The sequence below is a fragment of the Tachypleus tridentatus genome, chromosome 1 (assembly GCF_004210375.1).
Source record: "Tachypleus tridentatus isolate NWPU-2018 chromosome 1, ASM421037v1, whole genome shotgun sequence".
Lineage (NCBI taxonomy): Eukaryota > Metazoa > Arthropoda > Merostomata > Xiphosura > Limulidae > Tachypleus > Tachypleus tridentatus.
The window spans coordinates 37,186,626-37,199,420 of NC_134825.1; the positions used below are offsets into that span (position 1 = coordinate 37,186,626).

Here is a 12,795-nt window from a genome sequence, read left to right on the forward strand (position 1 = left end):
ATTAATATTAAACTTTCTTTCACAGATTTTTCATCTTTCAAGAAAGACAAAAGTGAACTTTTGATAGTAAAATATATCTTAAAAATGGATTTTAATCATTTAAATTTACATTGTTATAACTAAACTTTACTCCTTAGTAATTAAAATAAATTTGTTTGTTTGTCTGGAATCAAGCAGAAAGTTACACAATGGACTGCCTCTGCTCTGCTTACCTTGGGTATCAAAACTTGGTTTTATGCAGTGGGAATCTACAGACATACCAATGTGCCATTGGGAGATGATTAAAATAAAAATGTGAACATTTTAATATACAAAGCTTTAGAGATCTCATAAATCAAAACCTAATGACTGTTTAAACCAGAGTTATTCATGGTTGGTTAGGAAACCTTACCATTTCTCAATAAGAAGTAAAGATGCTTCTAAAAATTATAATTTTCCTATACTGAAAATGTATTTCCAATAGGTACTTACCTCTTCCTACAATATTAGCAATTCCTGTTCAATGCTTCCCTCTATATGCAGTTTTTCTTTACACATTTTAGAAGTTATAATTTTCCCATACTAAAAATGTATTTCCAATAGGTACTTACCTCTTCCCACAATATTAGCAATTCCTGTTTGGTGCTTCCCTCTATATGCAAACTTTTTCTTTACACAAGCCTTTCACTCAATCCTTCTATTGGAATTGCAGATTCCAACATGTTTCTTGTACAAATCATCATGTGTTACATCCTCACCAGAAGGTGTATGAAATGCTCATATGATTCAGGTGACTCCTCTACCAAACTATCAATTTGAAGTTTGGCACTGGAGAAAAGTGGGGAAGAAGGGTGGGAAGTGTGGAAAGAGGTAAGTACCTATTGGAAATACATTTTCTATATTGGAAAATTATAAATTTTGATATAGTTATTACCTCCTCTCACAACATTAGCTGAAACTCAGACTGAGAATGAGGAAGGACTGACACAAATGAATGAAAGAAAAACCCCTGAAAACAATAGGACACTCCTAAAAATGAGAGATTCAGATCAAAAGAGGGAAAATGCACCACTTCTGAGTCAGGTGTATACCATTCATTCATTTGTGGAATGTGCAAGGTATAACACTAGAAAATGAGAGGAGCATATCTGAGTGGGAGAGAATATAGCAGGAAAGTAATTTTAACCAGAGAAAGATTCTGTAATTCACTCTCATAATAAGAAAGGTGAGTAGAGTGGTAAGGGCACAAGAGACCCTGTTTGGTAAGGCAACTACATCCAAAACCTCCTCACAGGGTACTGCCTTCTGCATGAAGGTAGGATAAGAAACATATTATCTTCACCTTAAACCCAAGAACCAGGTATTAAGAACTACTAAAAATTCACAGGTGTGACATGAGGATTAGCTCTGAGTTACTCATCTGAATATGTAACATTCAGTAATGAAAGGATATCTATTGCATGGAATCAATTCCCCCAACCATGGCCGACCATCCCAGCTGCATGGAACTGCAATGTGGCAAGGACTCCCATATTCCACTTGAAGAAAAAAGGGTGACAATGTGGTGGATATTCCAGAGGAAGGTTCTCAATGGAAACATTACAATGGGTGACCACATCTACTTATTTCATTCTAGACATGGCAGGGATGGGCAGCAATCTCTTTTGCTTTACCCATGCTGTCCATCAGCAGTATGGCATAGGATGAGCATATTTATGAACCAAAATATTGAGGTTATTCACTATCAAGAAATCTTGTAGAACACACCCTCTGCATGGAAGATAAAACACAAATCAACATGTCTGAACAGTGCAGAATTTAAAGAATAGCTGATTAGGCACCACTTTTCACAGAGCAAGATCCAAGTGATAAAAAGTAGATAAAAGCCCTTGAAGAAAAGTATGAATAAAAATTTACAAGTAAGAGTCATACCAAAGTCTGAAGAACAGCAACAGGTGGTAGACAAAACCCCAACAAAGAGGAAACAGTGATATGATGGAGATAGTGAGAGATGAATGTACTGAAAATGGTTCACATGCCAGATTGCAAAATCTCTTCCACTAGATGAGTAAGAGAAGAATCAAGAAAAAAAGTAAGGTGTTGGATCTCATATGAAGAGACCTGAAACAGAATCCAGGTCAGGAAGAACAGGCCAATCAAACTAAATGGCAGGCCTAATTGGTGAGGGTAAAAAGTAAAAGATCAAGAAGGGAGAAGGAATGCCAGGGGGCTAAAGAGTTGAGAAAGTATATCCTCAAAGGAAGTGGTATGGGCCATATAACAATGAAGAGTCCTGACTGGACACAGAATCATTTCTGGATCCAAATAAATGTAAAGATGGGAAATAAAAGAAAATGATAAACCACCCTCTTGAGTTGCAAAGGTTTATGTGAGAAAGGAATAATCCATGTAAACGAAAAAATAGGTTGAGTGATAAAAGGTACATAAAACACCAATGGCATACAAATCTGACCTTTGATGCCCACAGACTAAGAGAATAAGGAAATATGTTTTAAGGGAAAGATGAAACATGGAACACAAGAAAAATGGTTCAAATGAAGGGAAAGTAACTGAATATAGGACAACATCAATGAAAGAATAGCATGAACATGAGAAGGACAGAGAAGTAAAATCCCCACAATACTGGAAAAAACCCTAAAAGTATGGGATGAAGCCTCCTAATATACAGAGAGTGAGGAGAATGAAAACCCACACTTGAAGAGCCAGATGAGAAATTCTACTACATGAGCCATAGTAGGCTTGTCAGTAGATAACCATGTGATAGTAGATAAATTGTGGATTACCTTCCTCTTGTACTGGTACACTTCCATGGAAGATGGATGTTTAGAATTAGTTAACAAAAAAGCAAATGACTGTGTGAAACTGGATCGTCTCACCAAGGACTAGACAAAAGCCAGATGTGATGATGCAGGAAGTGATGGTTTGAATGTTGGATGTGATTGAAGTTGATTAAGAAGGGATGGAGAAAATGGAAGCAGAATGGAAGTAGTCATTGTAACTTTAAGAAACAAGGCTGAGCTGGCCAATAGGATACAATATATACTTAACAAGGAATAGAGTTGACAGGATAAACCATCCAATGGAGTAATTGGATGGATGGGTACACAAAGATATTTGTGATATTCCTGTTCAGAATGAGCTACAAGAAGCCAGCCATCTATGTAATAATGAAATCACAGCAAAAAAAGCATGGAGATGATGTGCAAAAGGATAAACTATTCAACCAAACATGTAAGGTAACGAGGGATTCCAAAAGGAAGAGCCCAAAATGGGTACACCACCATTAGATGGACAAACCGAAAATAGGAATAAGATTAAGTTGATACTGGTATATGTAGTTAAACATTGGAGACATCCATGCTAGTAATCCACAACCCTGGAGAAAGCACTCCTTTCAAGCTGAGAAAAAATTCCATGGTGAGCTTTGGTAGTGATATGAAGCAACTGAGGCAAGATAAATCAATTACCAGCCACTATTCCCTGGTTTTCTTCGAGACAACAAAAAGGTGAGAATAAAAAAAAGTACCCTGGAAGGATGAGAACAGGTTTGATTGCTCACTGCAAGAGCAATTATTGAACCACTTCTGACAGATGCTGGCTGGTCACAGGCTTTCAAGGAGAAAGGAAAGGAAAAGAGTAAGAAGAAACCAGAGGTGGGGAAAGAAACTGGACAATGAATCCTTGTGACAGAACCAAAAGCACCTACTGATCACTAATGAAGATATGCCAGCAATGAAGAAACTCAAACAGCCAGCTAAGCCTCACTGGACTTGAACCCAGTTGTAGTTACCAATACTGTTGGCAATGGTGTGTTTTTCAGGAGAACAAGAAGAAGTACTTCAAGTAGTAGGAACAGGAAACTGGAATTGGAGGCATATGAGGCTCTCACTGAGACAAATGGGCTACAATACTTGTAATGATGGATTGTTGGTGGACTATACAACCTGAAGTTCAATAGCTTCTGGGACCATCTCAAATATGTAACATCACAGAAATAGGGCTATATATAAATCCCTGAGATATGTCAAGGTTAAATGGACTCTAGCCAATATGGCATCATGATCAATAAGGTCCCAACAACAAAGAAATCACATATCTAATGCACAAACCAAAAATGATACATGGGCAAAAGTGGTGGACAAACAGATAAGGGTATCTGCAAAAAACACCTCAGCATTTCTGTGGAGAGTCTCAAATTGGAGGTGTATTGATAAGACTGACAATTGAGTTGGGATCTGTCCTCCAAATAGGTAACAAGGAAACTAACAACTACTGATCTAAAAATGGAAAATCTGTACAATGACAAGAATGGGAAAACTGATCAGAAGTCCTCAGGGGGAATGACATACTAATCTTCTTATCTAAATGTAAGGTAACTGATCAGTATGAATCCAAATGTGGAGGGGAGGACCAAAGAGAGTTGGAAAGATTGTTCTTGCAATAAGGAAGAAGAGGTGGATGAGAACTTGATGAAAGGGATAAAACATCCCAAACCTGAGACACAAAATCCATAAAATCAAATTAGGCCTAGGAGGCTCTTCAGTTTGGGAATGGAAAGTAACAGCAAACTGTTCTGGAGGTGGAAAAGATGATCAGAGTCCTTGTCAGTAGGCACAGGCTCAATTGGCTCAGGAGAAGCCTGGGTGATGGTTGTGCACATAGTTCAATCTCTTAATATATAAAAGCAGATAAACCTACTGTCAGTTCCCCTGCACCTAAGGCCTGAGAAAAAACACTGTTCTCTGGCATAACCCCCAAAGTGATAACATTAACTTCAGAATTTGTTGCATAGAAAAAGTTCTCCAAAGTTGAGTGCAGAAATAAAAAAACCTAGAATTGACTGATAAATACTATTAAAGGAATTGGATTGAATGAAAGCAAATGAAGTTGAAAAATAACCACTTTGTGAGAAAAACCAGTCCACCAGGAAGCATTAAGCACACAAAAGAGTATGTCCAAACTCAAACTCTGTCAAATGTGAAGTGACAGTTTGATAGAGGAGTGTAGAGTCATGCTTCTACAGTTGAGGACATTTTGCATGATGATTTGCACAAGAAACATTCTGGAGTCTTACAATTCCCAAAACAGGAGGGAGAATAAGGCTTGTCACATGCATAAAGAAAAATTTTGCATATGGAGGACAGCTATGAATGGAAAATGGTTAATCTTGTGAGAGAAGGAAAGTACCTTAACAGAAACCAACTACTATCTATTTGGTTACAACTAGTAACATGATCAAGAACAATTATATGGTCAAATGACATGGAGATATGCCTTTGGAACTAGGATTAGGCAAACATTTACTTTTTCAGACAAGCTGAATAAATCAAACAACTTTCTGGTATTGAGTGAATTTAAATATGTATGAATTAACTAGGAACAAATACAATCTGCCATTAGAAAGCTCTACAGCTGTATCACAAATATCCATACTAAGCACTTGCTATAAAAGATAAAATTTATTGTAAATTATTGAAAAATTTCAGTAATTTACATCTATTGTAAGTTGAATTTCAAGCTTTTAAGAACTTCAAATGCCTGTGTTGCATTCAAGTTTGTGTGACTAATGCATGAACTATTAATGCCAAGTTACTGCAGGCTTGTTGATCTACAAAATGAAGTAGGCATAAGATTCTTCATGTCTGCATAGAAATCACACCATAAAATGTAACAATGGAAAAAAAGCAGAAAACAAATAAAAGGCAGCACTGAGTAAGACATGATATATGAATAATTTCCTAAATTGTACAAAAATCAAAGTAAAATATATATATATATATATAATTCACACTCTTTTAACAGTAATAAGCTATTTATCGGGTTCTGAAATTCTTTTTCAATCACCAGTAAAGTAACTTAAAATAATTTAGACATTTGGGTAATATTAGGACTTAAATCATCATTCAATTTTATATACAACACCAACTACTTTACAATTATATATATATATATATAATTTGTCATTTTAACTTAAAAATGAGCAGAAACAAAAACAAATTAAACAAAAAATGTTGCACCAACTGAAAAAAATTCCAGGGTACAAGCCACAATGTGGGGTTATAAAAGGTGCCCTAGAATTTGGAGGTAACTAATGAAGTAGGACTCACATAGCAGTGGAGATACACCATCTGTCGGTCTTAACCTCCATTTGCCAGTCTCACATAAGAAATAAAGAATAGCAAAAGACATAGAATTAGAAATAGAAATTAGGAGAGCAAGATGTAGGTGCTCACACTCACAAGATCCCATATTTAGATCACCCTTCACTTCCTGTAGATGAAGTTAATAACTTACTTTGTGAGTGAAAATAATTTATTTATTGATACTTTTCATAAACATATTGTTACTAGTAATTTGCATATTATAAAAGATAAATTATTACATGAAATACTCAAAAAAGGATCTAAATACAGAATAGCAACAAAATGTTATAAAATAATATTTTAAAATCTATTGAAAATAATGTTGATGAATATATTTTAAAACCTAACTATATCCACCTAGATGGTTTCTGGAATGGAAATTATATGTACTGAAAAAATTAAATTATCCTATATAAAATTGAAGAAATACCAAAAAGATTTATCATTTCATCAGTTAAAAAATAAATTCCAAGAATTGCAAGAAAAATATGTTATAGTTCCCATTGATAAGGCTAACTGTAACATTGGTATCATTTCTAAAAAGTTTTATGCAATAATTAATATAAAAGAAATCAACAGTACACAAACATTTAAACTTGTAAACCAATCCAAAGATACAGTAACTAATAATTTCATTAAAGCTTATAATGAACTTTATTCTAAACAAAATTCTTATGTAGATTTACAGTTTCTTTATACTATTTCCGAACTACATAAAAAAATTTAAGTGTTAATAATAAAAAACATATTTTTTGGATAATGAAAAATAATCAATCTATTTTAAAATATCTAAAAAGTATGAATAAATAAATAATATTCAAACATTTGATTTTACCACCATGTACACCACAATTCCATTATAAGACTTAATCTTTGTTTTAAATTCATTAATAGAACAGTTTTGTTATCCTTTTATAGAACTAAAAAAAAGAAAATTTAGTTCCAAAAACATAAATGACATATTACGTTTCTGTATTTATAATAATCATATATTTTTCAATAAATAGGTTTTTAAATAAGTAATAGGAGTTCCAAAGGGAGCTAACTATTCTACTTGTATAGCTAATTTATATCTTTATTATTATGAAAATAAATTTACTGAAAACTACACAAATCCAGATATTTTTACCTTAACTTACACATGTATAGATGATCTAATCAGTATAAATAATTCTGAAATAAGTGATGTTATTAACACTATTTACCAAATAAAATTAGAAATAGAAAATACTTCAGTATATCATACACTATTTAGATTTACAAGTTAAAATAACTGACAAAGGATATCAATGTAAATATTTTTTGATAAAAGGATATATTTTACCTTTCCAATTTATGGTTTATCGACCCTCTTTTAATAGTAATGTACCATATCCTTCTGTTATAAGCATTATAACTTCACAGTTACTCAGATATTGTAAAATTTGTAATAAATTACAATATTTTATCAGTGATGTTAAAGTACTGAAAAAAAATAATTGGTGGATTTAATAAAGAAACTTTAAATAAAACTATTAAATTATTCTGTAGCAAATACAAGAACATATTAAGTAAATATAAAGAAATAAAATTAGAGAATTTTTACTTAACATTTCTAATAACTATTTTTAATTAAGAATAATGTCATTTAACAACTTGGCACCAGTTTATGTGGATATAAACCTTGCTGTATATAAAGGTTTGTTTAGAGCATGATAGTCACAGCAAACTTGAATGGGTGGTGACTGGGAGCTATACTAGTTTGGACAGCTGGATGGGACACTTCATGCTGGTATAGTTCAATTGCTGTGCTATCAATTAGTGCCTTTCTACCATATTGGGGGATGAAATGCCAACATCAAGAGGTAAGTTTTTATCTTACTTACTCCCAAATGGTAGTATTTTATTTTATTTTTATTTTTACTTGTGACAGCAGTCACCTTCCCACAACTGTCTGTAGGCAGTGAAGGATGATACAGATATGGATTGTTATGGGCTTCAACACCCACATCTCACTCTCCTAATTTCCATTTCTAATTCTATATCTATATGCTATTCCTTACTTCTTATGTGAGACTGGTGAACGGAGGTTAAGAACTGATAGATGGTGTATCTCTACCGCTATGCGGGCCCTATTCTGCAGTCACCTCCAAAACCTATGGTACATTTTATAATCCCACATTGTAGTTTGTACCTTGGGATCTTTTAAGTTGATGGAGCATTTTGTTGTTTAATGTTTTTGTTTCAGTCTGTTTTTGAACTAAAATAACAAATTATTTTATTAGTCAGAGGTCTAAATTTTCTGTTTTTAATGCAGTCCTTCCTTATTAATTTATTTTACTATTTACCTTCATTAAAATTAATTATTTTCTCTAATATATACACACACATATAATCAGTAATAAGCTATAGGCTATGTTTAAAAATATTATGTTTACAACACAACTTTCCAAAAAATAATGATATGGTATAATAAGCTTGTTACACAATACAAATCAGATTCAAACATACAGCAACATCACATAATGATAGGTTCCACTTAGCAAAAAACAATTACCTATTGGTGTCTTTTAATAAATCATTTTACTTCACATTTTAATAAATGCATTAACAAAAAATTATCTGGATAAAAAATACAGTATCACAGTATAAACAATTGGATAATGAAGTTTTGACTTAACATTTTAGCATGCACCTGAAGGTACATATACCTCACAGGTTAAACAAATAAATAAGCAACATATTTAATCTTATCAGTAGGCTTGTTCATTTTGAATTTTGTGCAAAGCTACACAAGGGCTACCTGCATTATCCATCCCTAATTTAACAATGTAAGATGAGAAGAAAGGCAGCTAGTCAACAGCACCCACCACCAACTCCTAGGCTATTCTCTTACTAATGAATAGTGGGATTGACTTAGAATAATAATGCCCTCATAGCTGAAAGGGCAAACATGTTGGGAGTTATGGGGGATATAAGTAGGCAATACCACTACTTATACCAGCTTAAATTATCGAGAGATTTACAATAAAAATAATAAGAAATCTAACCATTTCTAGAATGGGAGGATACAGATATCCTTTGATATATTTTCTTGCTCACAGTGGAAATACTCAATCAAGCTGTATGAAACTTAGAACAAACAGTATCTAGTTCCAGCTCAAACAAATTCATGTAAAATTATCTAGTTATCTTGCCATTTTCTATGTTCTGAAAAATTTTTTCTTGTTCTAGAATTTCAATTATTTAAATGTTAATCAGAAAGTTTCATTTTATATACTTGACCAGTTTGAGCTTGATGATATTCATTGAACAAATTTATTTTGATACTTATTTTTCAAACTGCAATAATCTCTACTTTTGGGTATAGATCATAAAAATAGTGCAGAAAGTTAAAAAAAAATCTGACCTCTCTTAGAACAAAAACTTTCAAATTGGCAATTGTTCAGACTAGGTAACAATATTTTGCAAACAGTATTCTTTGTCAAAATCAATTTGTAGTTAATAGCTTTTTACATTTTTAGAATTAAAATGATTACCAAACAGATACCTCTGAAATAATGAAAGCCATTCTTTGTTGACTTTGAAGTCATAGCATCAACATTCTTTACATATTGCAAAGCATGCATCACTTTCTACAATTCTAATCTCCAACTTTCCATGCAAGTTATTGTGAAAACATAAGGAGATATTACATAAGCTTTGCTTTCAAACACTGTAAAATTCAAATCAGGTAGATTTACTGATGAAATACTGGATACTCTAATTGTAAAGGAACATGAAAGGAAACAGAAAATTTAAAATTACAACTTGCAAGGCAGGAATATAATAATCTACACTACAAGAAATATGTAGCCAAGTATAAACAAAGTGGAATCTGGAACTAGAAAATAATTCACAGAACTGGATTTAAGGGAGAATGAGTAGACTAACCTTGAAAAATTACAACTTGCAAGGCAGGAATATAATACTCTACACTACAAGAAATATGTAGCCAAGTATAAACAAAGTGGAATCTGGAACTAGAAAATAATTCACAGAACTGGATTTAAGGGAGAATGAGTAGACTAACCTTGAAAAAGACTGGACTTAAGGGATGCTCAGAAAGAAGGCACTCTTTTTCAGCAGGATATACCTCTTCACCCATGATATCTTTTAATGTAAGGCAAAAAAGTTATTTTTGAGATTATGAACATAGTGCAATGGTAAATTAAAACTTAACTGAATAACAATAAAAACATAGATGATCCCCAAACTGGTTGCAGCTGAGACATCTAGATAATATATAATGATGTCAGTCTCATTTCTGATACCTCTAATACGATGCAAGGTTGTGCACATGGAGGTAGAAGATGTACACACACTAAGGCATTACCAGTCACTAGATGGTACCATCTGCCCATTTTCAAAGAGCAACACCCTGTCACAGAGGTGACAGTCTGGACAGGATGAACCCTTAAAACTAAATTCACATAAGGAGAGAACATGATTTTTTTTTCCTATTTTCAAATAATCGAATCATTTCTTAACTTCTGATACCTCTAGAATTGTGAACATAGGTCTTGGGAAGTATTCAAATGCAAGGATTGCCTTGTAAAAATATAGAGGTTAAAAAATATGCAAGAGTATGCACTGGACAAATCAATATAAATACAACAGTTTTTGCTCTACTTGTCTGCAAGGATGAAACCTTGGCAGAAATAAATAAGTTTTGAAGCATCTAATATATAATAAATAAAATAAACATGAAATGTCAAAATTAAGAGAGAATAATGAATGTAAAATCAAATTTAAGAATCTGATAAAGCTACAGATCCAAAAATGGACAGAAATGTGAGATGATGGTTCAAACATTTGGAGGGAAGAATCATCCAGAACAAACTGTCAGTGAGTAAGTCATAAAGACCCACCTTGTTTTCATCAATACTAGGACACATGAAAAGTATAAGTAGATGTAGCAAGCACCAAAAAACATTATACACAGAACTCTGGAAGGGAATGATTACCAGCAGCAAAACAAAATGCTAATACCATAATTAACTTTGCTAACAAGATAATCCTGAAAAGGAAACAAGTTAAATATCTGCAAAGACAAAAATGCAGCAAGAATTTCTTACTTCAAAAAACATATAAATGTATTTATGGAGGTCAGCTGATTAAAATACAAATTCTTTGTAATGTAGCTTGACAGGCAAAAGTGTCAAAGAAACATAAGAGCCATATGGTAATAGAAACAATATTGGTGAGACTAGTAGGTAATGAAGACATCAAAGTAGAAATGTGATCCTGATTAACAATTATCAGTAGAGTAACAGATTAAAGCACTAAATCATCTCATGACACAACCTGAGAGAAAACCAAATGAGACCATAAGAAACATTACTGGGATTAGAGATAGTAAATACAGTTCTATAGTCTCTGAAAGAGATTAGAAGCCTGGGTAAAAAAAACTGACTTTTACCAAATTAAATGTTCAATTGAGATATCTGCTAAAAAATACAAATATACAATGGCGTGAACACATTTAACAATGAGAGCTTACAATGCAACTACAAGATTATGCTGCACACTACAGGCAACTGCACAAGTAAAATCAAAACTAAGTTACTGCAATTTCAACAGTGGCAGAAATAACTGCATCAGAAATAACATCATTGCAAAGCTAACAGCATAGCTGTCAGTAAGAAAATCTAAACAATGGCAGGAAAGCAGAGCTTATGCCAGGTCCACCGATGCTTACAGTAAGTAACATAGAAAGTAGAAGACTGGAGAATTGTGGATAAGTGACACCCACTGAGCAATGTGTAGAGAACAATCTGAAAGCTTACAGCATGACTTTGAACTCAACAAAGAAAGGCTTTAGTGTTCAGAGATAAGTCTATATCATTTGAATGTAGTAAGCTTAACAATAATAATCAATAAATAAATATCTATGTCACATTCTATTCATCAGAATGTATTGCAAAAGCCACTTTACTCTCTTAGCCTAATAAGGCTAACCCAATGTCTTGCTGTAGAAGAAAATTTCTACAGCTTTCAATGAAATATAATTTAACATAAAAACGTTTGCAGAAACAAAATTAATGTCTAAAGGCACTACAGAAAATTCCCATATCTGTAGTACATTCTCAAGTCTTTTAAATTTCCCACTAAATTATCTTATTGTTCTCTACATTTAATCACTTCCCACAAAACTAAAAAATGCTTCTCCAACCACTTTATTCAATCTACACAGATATAAATAGTTTTCAATTTGCTCTATCCAATGGTATTAAACTTAGCCTGTTGCCATCTTGAAAGCTAAGTTTCATTAGTAGTTATTCAATCACCTTTTGTAAAGTCATTAAAGGGTAGGGTAAAAAAAAAACTATTGTAATAAAATTTTGGTAAAGTGAAAGAAAAATCACATAGCAAACAAATACTGATAACTATTTCTTAAAGGTGATTGGCCTCAGCAAATATAAACCTAAGCTTTGGGATAAGAATAAAAATTCTTAAAAACTTGATTAATGAGTTGTTTTCAAGCAAATATTCTTGGGACTGAGCAGAAATATGAGTTTTATATTTTTTTAATTTGTCTTTGCAAATTACATTAAATAAAAATTACAGAATAACAAATTAAGAATTCTAAAATATTTTGAAATAGAATTATTATTTCTACTTACATTTTAAA

At 32.6% G+C, this 12,795-nt stretch overlaps 1 pseudogene across 1 annotated transcript in view; it reads right to left on the bottom strand.

Annotated features, from left to right (window-relative positions):
• Window positions 1-12,795, bottom strand: part of LOC143246281 (uncharacterized) — a 166,683-nt pseudogene that overhangs the window by 15,281 nt on the left and 138,607 nt on the right. The gene's annotated exons all lie outside the window — the stretch shown is intronic.